Source organism: Capsicum annuum, chromosome 12, assembly GCF_002878395.1.
Source record: "Capsicum annuum cultivar UCD-10X-F1 chromosome 12, UCD10Xv1.1, whole genome shotgun sequence".
In the NCBI taxonomy this organism is placed as follows: Eukaryota; Viridiplantae; Streptophyta; class Magnoliopsida; order Solanales; family Solanaceae; genus Capsicum; species Capsicum annuum.
In genome coordinates, this window is record NC_061122.1 from 203,108,751 (window position 1) to 203,121,204 (window position 12,454).

The 12,454-nt window shown below is 34.1% G+C and overlaps 1 long non-coding RNA gene across 1 annotated transcript; it reads left to right on the top strand.

Annotated features, from left to right (window-relative positions):
- The first annotated feature begins 6,720 nt into the window (after positions 1-6,720).
- LOC124889353 lies at positions 6,721-11,852 on the top strand. The gene is made up of 3 exons (XR_007048285.1): positions 6,721-7,533; positions 11,549-11,649; positions 11,768-11,852. It is a non-coding gene; the product is annotated as an uncharacterized LOC124889353 (long non-coding RNA).
- The last annotated feature ends 602 nt before the right edge of the window (positions 11,853-12,454 follow it).

A 12,454-nucleotide genomic window follows, 5' to 3' on the forward strand; every position in this document is an offset into this window, starting at 1 on the left:
TAGTTATTGCATTAAATTAGGAACTATAAGTATCTTTTTTGATTTTTTTTTAAATGGGTATATATGTAAAAAAAAAACTTTTATTTTTGTAAGATTGAAAAATTACTATTATTTATGTAGTTAAGTGTTAACTATGACATTTTCATGTAATTTGTTCAAATAAAAGGGCAAAATAGACCCAATAGGTAGACAAAAAGTGCATTTTAGGTCTAATAGATAGGTGGGAAGGGCATTTTAGGCCCAATAGGTAGACGAGAAGGGCATTTTAGGCCCAATAGGTAGACGCAGGGCGTTTTTGCACCATTATATATTGTTAAAGGTCAATTTATTTCCTTTTTCGTATATTTTATTTTCTTTTGTATTAATAAAAAATGATACCATGATATCAATTTTTTTTTAAATACTATACAACAAGATGAAGGATGTGTTATTCCGGGTACACAATCTGTATGTTTGCACAAACACTTCAACACAAGTTCAAGATTATATCAAGATCTCTTATGAAGTTTTAACACTTTCAACACAAGTCACTACTGGAAATTACCCCTATGACAACGAACTTTTTGGTGACGGTTAGCAAAGCGTTGCAATAGATGGTCTATTACAACGGTATCAAGTGTTGTCAAAAATAATTATTCTATTAGCTATAATTTAACACTATAGCCATCGCATTTGACACTAAGCATTGCAATAGATAAATAAAATAAGCTATAGCAACGCTTATTTTATTCCCTCCATTTTAACCAAAAATTTTATTAAGTCCGCCAAAAAAATATATTTTAATAAAACTCTTTTCTAGCTTAAACCTACTCAACTCTAAATCATTCTCAAAATCACTAAATCTGTGAGTTTCAATCAACATCCGACGTCACTAAATCTGTGGACTTTCAATTGACGGCTGGCATTGCTAAATCTGTGGAACTATAAGTTGAACCGTAGCTCTGTGGAACCGGTAAGTGGAACCGTAGCTCCGCCCTACTTCAAAATTCAACCTCTTTCTTCATTTAATTCCTTCAGCATCTTTGTCCTACATACACATACAACTCACTCAGTTTTTTCTTTTTTTCCTTCCATGGTTTAATTCATCAATGGCTGCAGAAGTAAGAAAAGTGCCAACTGTTAGAGTTGTCGATGATCTAGTAGCTCTGTGGGATCTGGTAGCTGTAACTAAAGTGCTCTTCCAAGAAATTTCTGTTGTTCATTATCAGTAAGTTCTCATACAACTTTGACCTAATTTTTAGGGATTTTGCTTTTGTTTAGGATTTTTATTTTAATTCTTGCTGAAAATGAAGTGGACTTCTTGCTTTTGTGACTACATTAGATATTTGTTTTTAATCAATGATAGGAATTTCTAAGATGGTTGATTTTTGAGAAATTTTGATGTGTATTAATTGCTTCATTTTTTATGTGTTTGAACTGAAAATAGGGCTTTGTTCGTATGGCAATTGAGTTGTTGTAGTGGTTGTTTTTAGATTGAATTCGACTTGCTAATTGATTTGTTTTCTGGAATTGCTTAGATTATAATGAAATATATATGGAATTTTGAATTTGATTTTGTTGTTTTCAGCTTGAATTCAAATTGCTAGCTTTTCTTTTTCGTTTATTTTGGAATTGACTTCAATGATTGGCTTAACTTATGTATTGGGGAAAGGCCAGCTGCCATTTACTGAGTTATATTGATTTCTGTAAAACTCAATTCATTGATGAGCTCCGGAGTATCCAATGATTCCTAGTGTTTGATGCATAGTGATTGATTAATTGATTTCGATGAGCTTCTGTAGTATTTATTTGCTGTTTTTCAGCTCAACTTGTTTATTGATTTTTTTATTTTTGGAATTGCTTAGCTTATTATGGAGATATATGTAACATTGGAGATTATATTATTTTTTCATGAATTTTGTTGTTTTTGAATTATTTTTCTGTGGAATTTTGATGAGGATTGATTATTGCAGTATGATGTGTTTGGACTGGAAATAGGGCTTTTATTATATTAGTTTAATGGAGATTGAGTAGCTGTATTTATGTATTGGGGAGAGATCCACTATTATTTACTGTGTTATATGGACTTTTAAGTTAAAATTCAATTCATTAACATCCATGTGTATTCTGTATATGCGAGACAACAGATTCAAAAAATTCAAAATTCTCTCTGGTGCTACATGATTTTTAGTGTGTACAACTTGTTTGATGCATAGGGATTGATTAATTACAGTGAGCCTTTTGTGTGTATTTTGTTGTTTTCAGTTTGAATTCGATGTGGTTGTTGATTTTTTGTTGGATTTGCTTTCATTAGTTCACTAGAAAATCTGAGCCAACTGGAATTATTCCTAGAATCTGAGATTGCTCTTCCTTGAACATCGATCTCACGGTGACAGTTGCTACAATTGCTCCCAGAACTTGTACTAATGTATATGCTGGCACCTGAAAATAGATTAGCCAAAAAAGTGAGAGTCAACATCCATAAGCTTTTTTTTTGGATGTTGTTTAGCCCTATCTTGCTCATGCTTGTTGTATTTTAGGAACTTACATTTTTTCATGCTATCCTCTTACATGAAGCAAAAGCAATGTTGACAACAGAGTTTAAATGGGTACTAGAAATATGCCCAACATTGTAGATCATAACCAGCGTATCCAAACCCCACAAAGCTGCTATTCTTAGAATGCCCATGTTCTTATTCACCACCATGGAAGCAAGACCAACAAACATCAATATGTAGGAGCCTAAAAACTCTGCCACTAACTGCATTGTAAACAAAAGATTATTCATCAACTGGCCCCATATCCTATGTCCTTTTATATGCATGTTATATTATATAGAAACTAGTTTGCCTTATGACTCTGTCAGTGTTACATCAGACGTTTATGGTATTAGGCCGGTCCAAGGTACTTTCAACATATTGTGAATTATCTTCTTTCTGTCTTTTTTCTAGATGAAATCTTGGGAGACATACTTGCCTTATAACAGTTGTATCATACTAGCTTATACGTATCTAGACTATCACGGCCCAAACTGGGGCCCTAGCCATGACGGGCATCCCGAACCATGATGGCCCGAGATCCCCTCTAACTTGCAATCACATACACCATTCATTTACAAAGAGGAAATGCAGAAATACAAAACAAAATAGAATCATGGTCAACTTTCAGAAACTTGAACAATTGAAGAAGGGAAATTCTGACCATTCAAAACATGTGACAGCCATCTGCAAAATCTCTAACAATATAATAACCATCATACGTCTGAGACAAAACTGGGACAAGGCCCCCAGTAGACCATAAAAAAAAGGAAGCAATAAAATTTGAAAACCAGGCCTTCCAAAATAGAGAAGGCTTACCAACTGTAACTTCTGACATACACGAATCTACTGTTGTATGGTACTGTAGGATTGAGCCTCGAATCCTGAGAGGGAGGGAGTCAATACATATGTACTAGTACACAGATCAATTCAAAATAATGAATTTATACGTATAAAGCATAGGTGAGAGCAAGTCATAAAATAATATTATACACGAAATAGTTTAAAATGCATGGGCCATTTCAAAAGATCTTAAAATAATCTTGTCAATGCAATTTCATTCTTTGTATTACTTTCGAGTTAGGTTGTACACCCTACATATCTGAAAGTTTCTCACAAAAAATATGGGATCCGTCATTAACTTGACGGCCAAGCCCCCAACCCAAGTTTGCCGTAAGGGTTGAAGTATCTGAATCTGATACGCCCTAGGGCACTAGGCCAGCGTATAATAATATACCCGTATCGGCAAAATATGATTTCGTACAATGAGTTTTCTGAGCTCGTACCTTCTTCGGGTAACCACCTAACTCTCTTTAAGCCCAATTTTTAGTCTTTTCTAAACATGCATCATTCTAAGTTCAAAATCTGAAAATCTGAATAAAAATCTGCATTCTGTTCTATGTTGTGTTACCATGGCATAATCTATATTGGTATCGTCATACCAAGACTTGCAAGTCATATCTAAGCCATTAAATATAAGATTACAGTTTGTTCTTTCAACTCATAAAGTTTGGATCACCATACTTCAAACAATTCAAGAAGATTCATACTTCAAAACATTTGTCAAATTATGCAAAGATCACTCTTTTCAATAATTTAACAAACAGGCGGTGGTCATGAAGTTTGTGACAAAACATACAAGTTTCTTAATAAATATTTTTAACCATTAATACCAAATACAATACCCCCTCTTCACTACAAAAATCATAATCAAGTCTTAACAACCATAAGGGCATTTGTAACATACTTCACAAAATACATTCAAATAAATCATGTTTTATGGAAATAAAAAATCTTTAAACAAGAGAAGGATTTCCAATAATTGATGCTCTCAATTCAACATCCAAACTCAATTTCATACATACATATATAAGATTACAAATCAATTTGGAGAAAAAGCCTCAAGACCAAATCAATAATATCATTAAAGAATTTATAATGCAAGATTGTAAACATAATTCCAAAACCCCTTTAGAATTTCATGATTTCTATAACTTTAAATCTCATTCAAAGTGTTTTAAATAAGCCCATGTAGTTTAGGAAAACCTCACGTGCCTTAGATTACAAGTTTTGAAGAGTAGAACTCGAATCTTGATTTGTTCTTTGGAAATCTTGGACTTAAGAGATTGATTCTTGATCTTGAAGGAAAGCCTAGTTTCCATTTTGTTCTTGAGTGAGGAGAGGAATTAAGATGTTAAAACTAATAAAAGAAATGAATGATAGAGTGTTTTGGATGATTTAAATCATTTGGAAGATGTTTGGGGTGAGAAAAATACCAAAATACCCCTAAGGAAATAAAAAAAGTCGCAATGGTCCCTCAGTTGGCATACTAATATGCTGAAGTAAATTAGGTATAACCTTTTACTCCGATGTTGGATTTAGAAGAAATCAGTTGCATTGGAAAGAGGACTCAAATATATTTGATTTGATATATAGCAGTGTTTCCAGTTAGTTATATACAAGAAGTTATGGTTGACGAAATTTGACCCAAGTTGGAGTGTCCACTAAAACTTAATCAATGAAATAGTTTTCCAACTCGTCCTAGAGTTAGGGGATTCTTGTGACCTCAATTCCTATTAAAAGGTATTCACATACTATAGGATTGATCACCACACATGTATTAACAAGGAATCACTTAGTTTTGGTCTATACACATAGGAACGATGGTCTAAATTCTAGCCCAAAAGTACGGGGTGTTACATTATCCCCCCATGGGATCATTCGTCCCCGAATGATGAGTAGGGACTTCTTGAAGCTCTAAAAGTGTAAAATAAAGAATGTAACAGTGATTTGAATATTTTTCTTAAGAAAAAATATGCAAAGGCATCACACGATCTCCATGATAATCCCCTATGGAAATAGGTAAGCACGAAACCTAAGATAATAGAACTTGACATCGACATAATCTTGGCATGTATTTTATGGTACATGATCAAAACATCGTAAGACATGAATTTTTCTTAAGATTCTTCGGCATGATTAAGATTGGTACAATACATGAGATAAGATTCTTACGAGACATAAGGATTGAAGCATTCTCCATCTTACAAGATGCAACGAATACACTTAGCTTAAAGGCACTACTCAGCTACGCCCCAACATTAAATAGCATACTTCATCCTTTCCATCTTACAATTCTCCCATCACACATCTAACCACAAGAGTTTGAGTCCCACTGCAAAGTGCTTTTATGTTGAAGCCTAACTCGGGGTAACAAGGTGATAACTTCAGCTATAGGACCCTGGACCCTGGACCCTGTACTTTACATCTATCATTATCGTTAAACACCCTTAGGTTTTAATTTAGGGAATACTAACCACATAGTACATGGGTTGTGTTTTCGTCAATCACAACGTTCAAACCCATCACTACTACACCCACATCACGGATTTTCCCTACTAAGACCAGCAAATTCAATCACATTCACAAGGATTTTCACTTGAAGCGATTGCTCCTCGTTTAGGGAACTGAGATTTGCCATGAATTTAAATAAACTTTATCACTTTGTCTAAACTCAACATAGAATGAATCTGTGATGTATAGAAACATATTTCCTTAGGACCAAGCATGCTGAGAGAAATTATTTTGGGGAATCTAAGAGGGAAATGGAAAATGGCATAAGCAATGTGGTGGGAAGCTGGAAGCTATTGCACCACTTAAAAGAGAATTGAATATCCTGAAGGAATGAGATATTTTGGATGAAAATCTGAAAGTTTATAACATAAATGACATATGTATCCATAGCGTAACATTAAAAATACATAGAGACCGATAGTATAAGATAATATTCAATCTTTTTCAATGGTAGAAAACAAATACGACACTTTTCCAATAGTATAGTAAACTAATACTACTATGTTTTCGTAATCCTTTTCCCCTTTAGCTTCTATTATTATTAGTATCGATTGTCAAACTTCAGGGTAGATCAAGTGTATAATTTATGGATTCATTTAAAGCCAATAAATTTTAGATCAAATTTTCTTATGTGTTGAAAAATGACTAGATAAGTATAAATCATAGATTTCGAATCTAATAAATAGTGGTTGTGATAGAACAAATTAAGACCATAAAATTTAAATTGTGAATATGGCTTTATCATAAGTAATGGCAAGAAGCCAAACTTAAATATCTATTGTGGTTTTCTATTCTTAACCACAGAGCACAGGCACTGTTAACTGTTTTTTTTCTTGAATGTGACTTCTTCCATTTATGAAATGGAAAGTTATAAGGAAATATTAAGTTGATTCAAGAATTTGATTTAGTGCTGTGGAATTTAGCCAACCAATATTATACTGCCAATAAAAAAAAGACATAGTAAGTTGATGGTAACAGTAAGTACAACAAATAAAGAAGGGACAAAGTGAATGTGATTCGATCAACTTGACCTATATTCACAATAAAAAAAGAGCGAATTTACTAACACCAGTTGATACAAAAGAGAGTACAAAGCACAAAAGAGAGTAAACAAACTTGAGAGTATTTTCATATTTTCTATTTGTCATGGTATCAGAATGGTTACTTGCATACATTATTCGTTACTTCCAGTCCTAGGTGTGATCATCATTGCTGAAGCTTGGTAGGAAGGTCAGCCATAGTAGAAGATGGAGCTACTTATATCGGACAATCGCAAGCGCGAATAGAGTACAATCACCCACTGTTTCTATAGCCTAATGATACACCAGGAACTGTGCCCATTGGATTGAAATTGATGGGACCAGCAAAATCCACATTATGGAGTCATTTTCTCACAATTGCGTTGTTAGGGAAGAACAAAGTAGGGTTCATCGACGGAAGTTGTTTACAAAGCTTGTACAAAAGAGATTTAGCGATATAGTGGGATCATTATAATGCTCTGGTATTATCGTGGATAAGCTGCACAGTTACACCTGAGCTGGTTTCAACCATTGTGTTGGCTTCTACTGCAAAGAAGAAATACGATAAAATCAAGGAGAGGTTCGACAAATCGATTTCTCAAGAGTTTATCAATTGTGGAGAGAAATTGCAACTCATACTCAAGGTACAGATTCTGTTACAACCTATTTCTCAAAGATGAAAGATTATTAGGATGGATAGGATCTGTTAGTACCTATACCATCTGCTTGTGATTGTGTATAATCAGGTCCTTACATTGCACATTTGAACAATCAATGTTGGCTGTAATTTCTTATGGGTTCAAATGAAAGTTATAGCCATGTGCGAAGTGACATTCTGCTAAAAACCCCAATTTTGCCCTTAAATCAAGCCTAAGTTGTTGTTGTACAAGAATAGAGTCGGTGAATTTTAGGAGTGGCAGACATCAATAAAGAATCCTTGAGTTTATTTGCAGGACAAAGACAAGTTCATAACTACAAGAAAAAGAAGCCTGGGAACAATGAACACAATATACCTAGAGATGCTTGTTGAAGTTATGGTTATAAGGGGCATTTCACAGAAGATTGCTACAGAAATATTGGTTATCCAACGGACTTTAAGAGTAGGAGAAGATGCAAGGGACTGAAGGGAGTAAATCTGTCCATCATGCTACTGCTGATGAACTAGACCCTAGTCCAATAGTCAGTATGAACAGTACATGAAGCTTTAGGGAGAAGAGAAATAGTTTTGACTAGACTAAATGAAACCACAAGCAGCTACTAGTCCAATATGGCAGGTATCATTGCTTTGTTGTCTAAAATAGAGGGATATGACTGGATAGTGGATTATGGAGCATCACATCATGTAACCTTTCTTAGAAAGGTACTAAATGACCTTAAGTTCACCGAGAATCACAGAAATAATGGAGTACAATTAGTCAATTACCAATTGGTAGTAAGTGCGAAATTACTCATAGTAAACACAGTAATATTGAAGAACCATACTCTTAAAAAAAATATGTTGTTTGTTCCAGATTTCAAGTTTAACCTGTTATCTGTTTCTAAGCTAACAAAAGAGTTATGTTGTTTAGTCAACTTCTATCCAGAGTTTTGAGTGTTTCAGGCACTCAGCGAAAAATTAATATATGAACTAAAACAAACTAAAATACTATCTAACATAGTATGAGATGATCAGACCAGCCCACAATTTCTTTAGGTTGTAAAGAATGTCCACAAAAAAATAGCTCAATCCTGGAAATTAACATACACCTTCTAGTAAAACAATCCACAAATTCACGACATATACTAACAAATTCCATCAAATCAACACGAAATAAAATGGCACCTAGGGTCACTAGCCAGCTATGGTACATATTTTTTTTTTTTGTAATGCTAGACATAAGTTGGACCATGCCTAATTCTATGACCAAGTTCTAACAAGGCTGTAACAAATAGAGGCTTAGTAACACAAAATTATAGCCTGGCTAAAGAACTAATGGTAATATACACTAAAAAGAAATCAGGGCAATTGAGTGAGGAACAAGAGCTAATATTTAATTCACAAAAAAAAGTCTCGAGGGGTAAATCAAATTTTCCTTTATTGTGTGTTTACTTAGAAAATGCTCAACCGTAATTTTTGTTTTCAAAATCAGCTTCACTATGTCCATAGCTGAGCAATATTTATATTTCATGAACTCCACACCAATCTAATGAGGTTGCACCCGGTGAATTCAAGAAAGAACAAGTCGATAAACTCAACAAAGCAAGAGCTAACCATTTCAGAAATCAACAGAATATATACATACAAACTACTAGGTCAAACATTTCAGACTATTTGCATACAAAGTCGATAAGACTTAACTCAATCCTCAATTCAGTAAAAGTTACTTTCCTGGACCCATACCATTTAGATTTTAGACTTCTGCACTTGAATTACCTCAACAATGAGACATATCTGAGAACATCAGAGTAAGGAAAGAATTGGGATAACTTTACTTTCGTAGGGGCAACACCATAGTACGAACTAGAGTATAAAAGAGAAACATTCTGACTCCATAACATGAACTAGGACATGAAGAAAGAGAGAGACATTCCTAAATCCCTTGTAGCCTCCTACTTATAAGTGTGGCGCGCTACACACCAATAAAAAGGACTCTACCCAATGCAATTTCGCAGACACCCTGGGACCATCAATCGTGCTCTGATACCAAGTTTTTCATGACCCAAATCGAGGCCCTTGCAGTGACAGGCATCCTGAACCATGATGGCCAGAGAGCCCTTCTAACTTGCAATCACATGCACCATTCACTTACAAAGAGAAAATGCGGAAATACAAAATAAAACAGAATCATAGTCAACTTTCATAAACTTGAACAATTGAAAAAGGGAAATTTTGAACATTATAAACATATGACAACCATTTATGAAATCTCTAACATTACAATAACCATTATACGTCTGAGACGAAACAGGGACAAGGCCCCCAGTAAACCATAAAAAAGACAAGCAATGAAATGTGAAAACCAGGCCTTCCAAAATAGAGAATGCTTACCAACTATAACTTATGACACATACGAATCTACTGTTGTGTGGTACTGCAGGATTGTGCCTCAAATCCTGAGAGGGAGTGGGTCCATACATATGTACTGGTACGAAGAGCAATTCAAAATAATGAATTTATACGTATAAAACATAGGTGAGAGCAAGTGATAAAAAAATATTTTATATGAAATAGTTTAAAATACATGGGCCATTTCAAAAGATCTTAAAACAATCTTGTCAATGGAATTTCATTCTTTGTATTACTTCCGAGTTAGGTGGTACACCCTACATATCTGAAAGTTTCCCACGAGTAATATGGGATCCGTCATTAACTCGAAGGCCAAGCCCCCAACCCAAGGAATAAAGTCCCTATTGATTTGTATGATCTAGAGAAAGAGAATTTCCCTAATATAGGAGAAACATTTTAGAGAGAGCCTAATAATGACATTGGTCCCTCAAATAGATTAGATGTGAGTGACTTTAGATGGGCAAGAGAAGATGGAGCCGTTAATGTTGTTGATATTCCATCTACTGAAGAATATTCAGAAGATATAGTTGTGGAAACATCGGAAGACGAGGATGAGTTTGACGATATTGATTGGGATTGGATGGAGGTAGATAATTAGACAAGAAAGTTCTTTTAAATATATGCTCATCATTAGTTTCATGTTTTGTAAGTGTTAAATTTTTTTTCGTACATATTTTATATCCATGCTTGTTTACAAAGTTGATTACTTTAATTGTTAATATAGAGAGAACTTTGACTTGTTATTTCTTTTCTGTGTTTTATGTTGTTTGTAGTAAAATATTTTGACCAGTAGGTGGAATTGAGTTATGCTGAATGGATCTTTGCTTGATTAAATAGGAATGGTAATAGGCCATAGCTAAAGTTTTGTTTGAAGAATTGAGAGATTAAAAGCAATCTTAATCTATAGATTTATCGTCCTTTATGTTGTAGAAACTGGTTGCATAGTGTTAAAGTTTGAATCTTTTCAGCTAGTAATGGTTTTCCTAATATTGATTATTCACATTTTTTTGCTTGATCGTTCTTGATTGTTATTTTTCTCTGTTTGATGTTGCTTGTAGTAAAAAGTTTTGACCAGTAGGTGGAATTGAGTTATGTTGAGTGTATTTTTGACTGGTTCAATAGAGGATGATAATAGGAAATTGCTAAAGATTTGTTGCAGAATTAAATGGTTCCTTTATGTTGTAGAGGTTGGTTGATAGTGTCGAAGTTTGAACCTTTACAGCTATAAATAGAAGTTCCTAATTTCAATTTTTGTGCACCGAAATGGCGAAATATGTACGAGTTCCAAGAGGAATTGGGTGATCTGATGGTACTTTAGGGGCTGTTTGTTTTGACAGTATTGGTTTTGGATGAGTTATATCTGAATAAAGTAGAATTAATGCAAAATATTTATATAATCAACCTGAGATTTGGGATTTATGCTTCTGTTCAACACATAGGATTGTGTAATCCACTCGAATCAGTATAGAATGGAGGATCTCCATTAAGATTTGTGGTTATCAATCAGTTTAGTATTGAGGCAAGTTTATTCATTGATCAGTGAAATTTTACGCTCTTAGTTCTTTCAGGATTGGTGTTTTAGTCTAATATCTACTACTACGATTATATTTCAGGCTTGTCACCATGTTATAGGGACTCGGTTAGGCAAATCACACCTTGATTGCCTCTTTTCTTGTACAACTACTCAATTCATCAGCTTCACGGAGTTTCTGAGGTTTGTATCTCTACACTATTTGCATTACATGGTTGAATGTAAATGGATGAATTTTGTATTACTACTATCACACTGCTCTCTTTTTTGATTCATCGAGCTAATGCTTAAACTGCTGCAGGATGATGGCTTTGGTTGGCTCAAACATTGATCCGTCTTCTTGTGAGGACAAGAAGAACCCTGGTGAATCTCGCTTTCTTGCTCAGGTAAGAAAGTTATTTAGCATATAATTTCTTTTGTATTTGAACCTAGGTTCAAATGACAAATTATCTAACATCAAACCTAGTGCAGTCCTAGTTGAAAAATAGAACTCTCTCCTGAAGATGATAGTAGGGACCTATCCACATCAATTAATTATGGGAGCAAGAGTTAGTACTGTATTTCTTCCCTTTACCTTCTCTTCAAATAAAAAGTTTTTAATTGTAAATGGAAATAATGTCAGAAAGATACCAAAGATTTTGAAGATAGACGCATCTGTAGGTCATTTATCACATAGAAAGATAGAAAGGCCTGCAATTACAAGAACTATATCGGTTATAAAACCAAGTGAATACTTAGGGAAAATGATATAATTATGAAATCCATGCCACTATTGTAATAACCATTGAAATGGGCGACATTCAAAAGAAATAATACTCACCTGGGAGACATTAGTCACAAGTCTAGTAAGCACGTAAACAAGAGCAACTTGGTGATATAAAATCTTCTTAACCCAATACATCCAAGAAATTCTAACATAACCATTGACATGAGCTTCCAGTTTCAACCTGCCCAAGAAAGGCAAAACTTCAAGATTAACATCTAAATG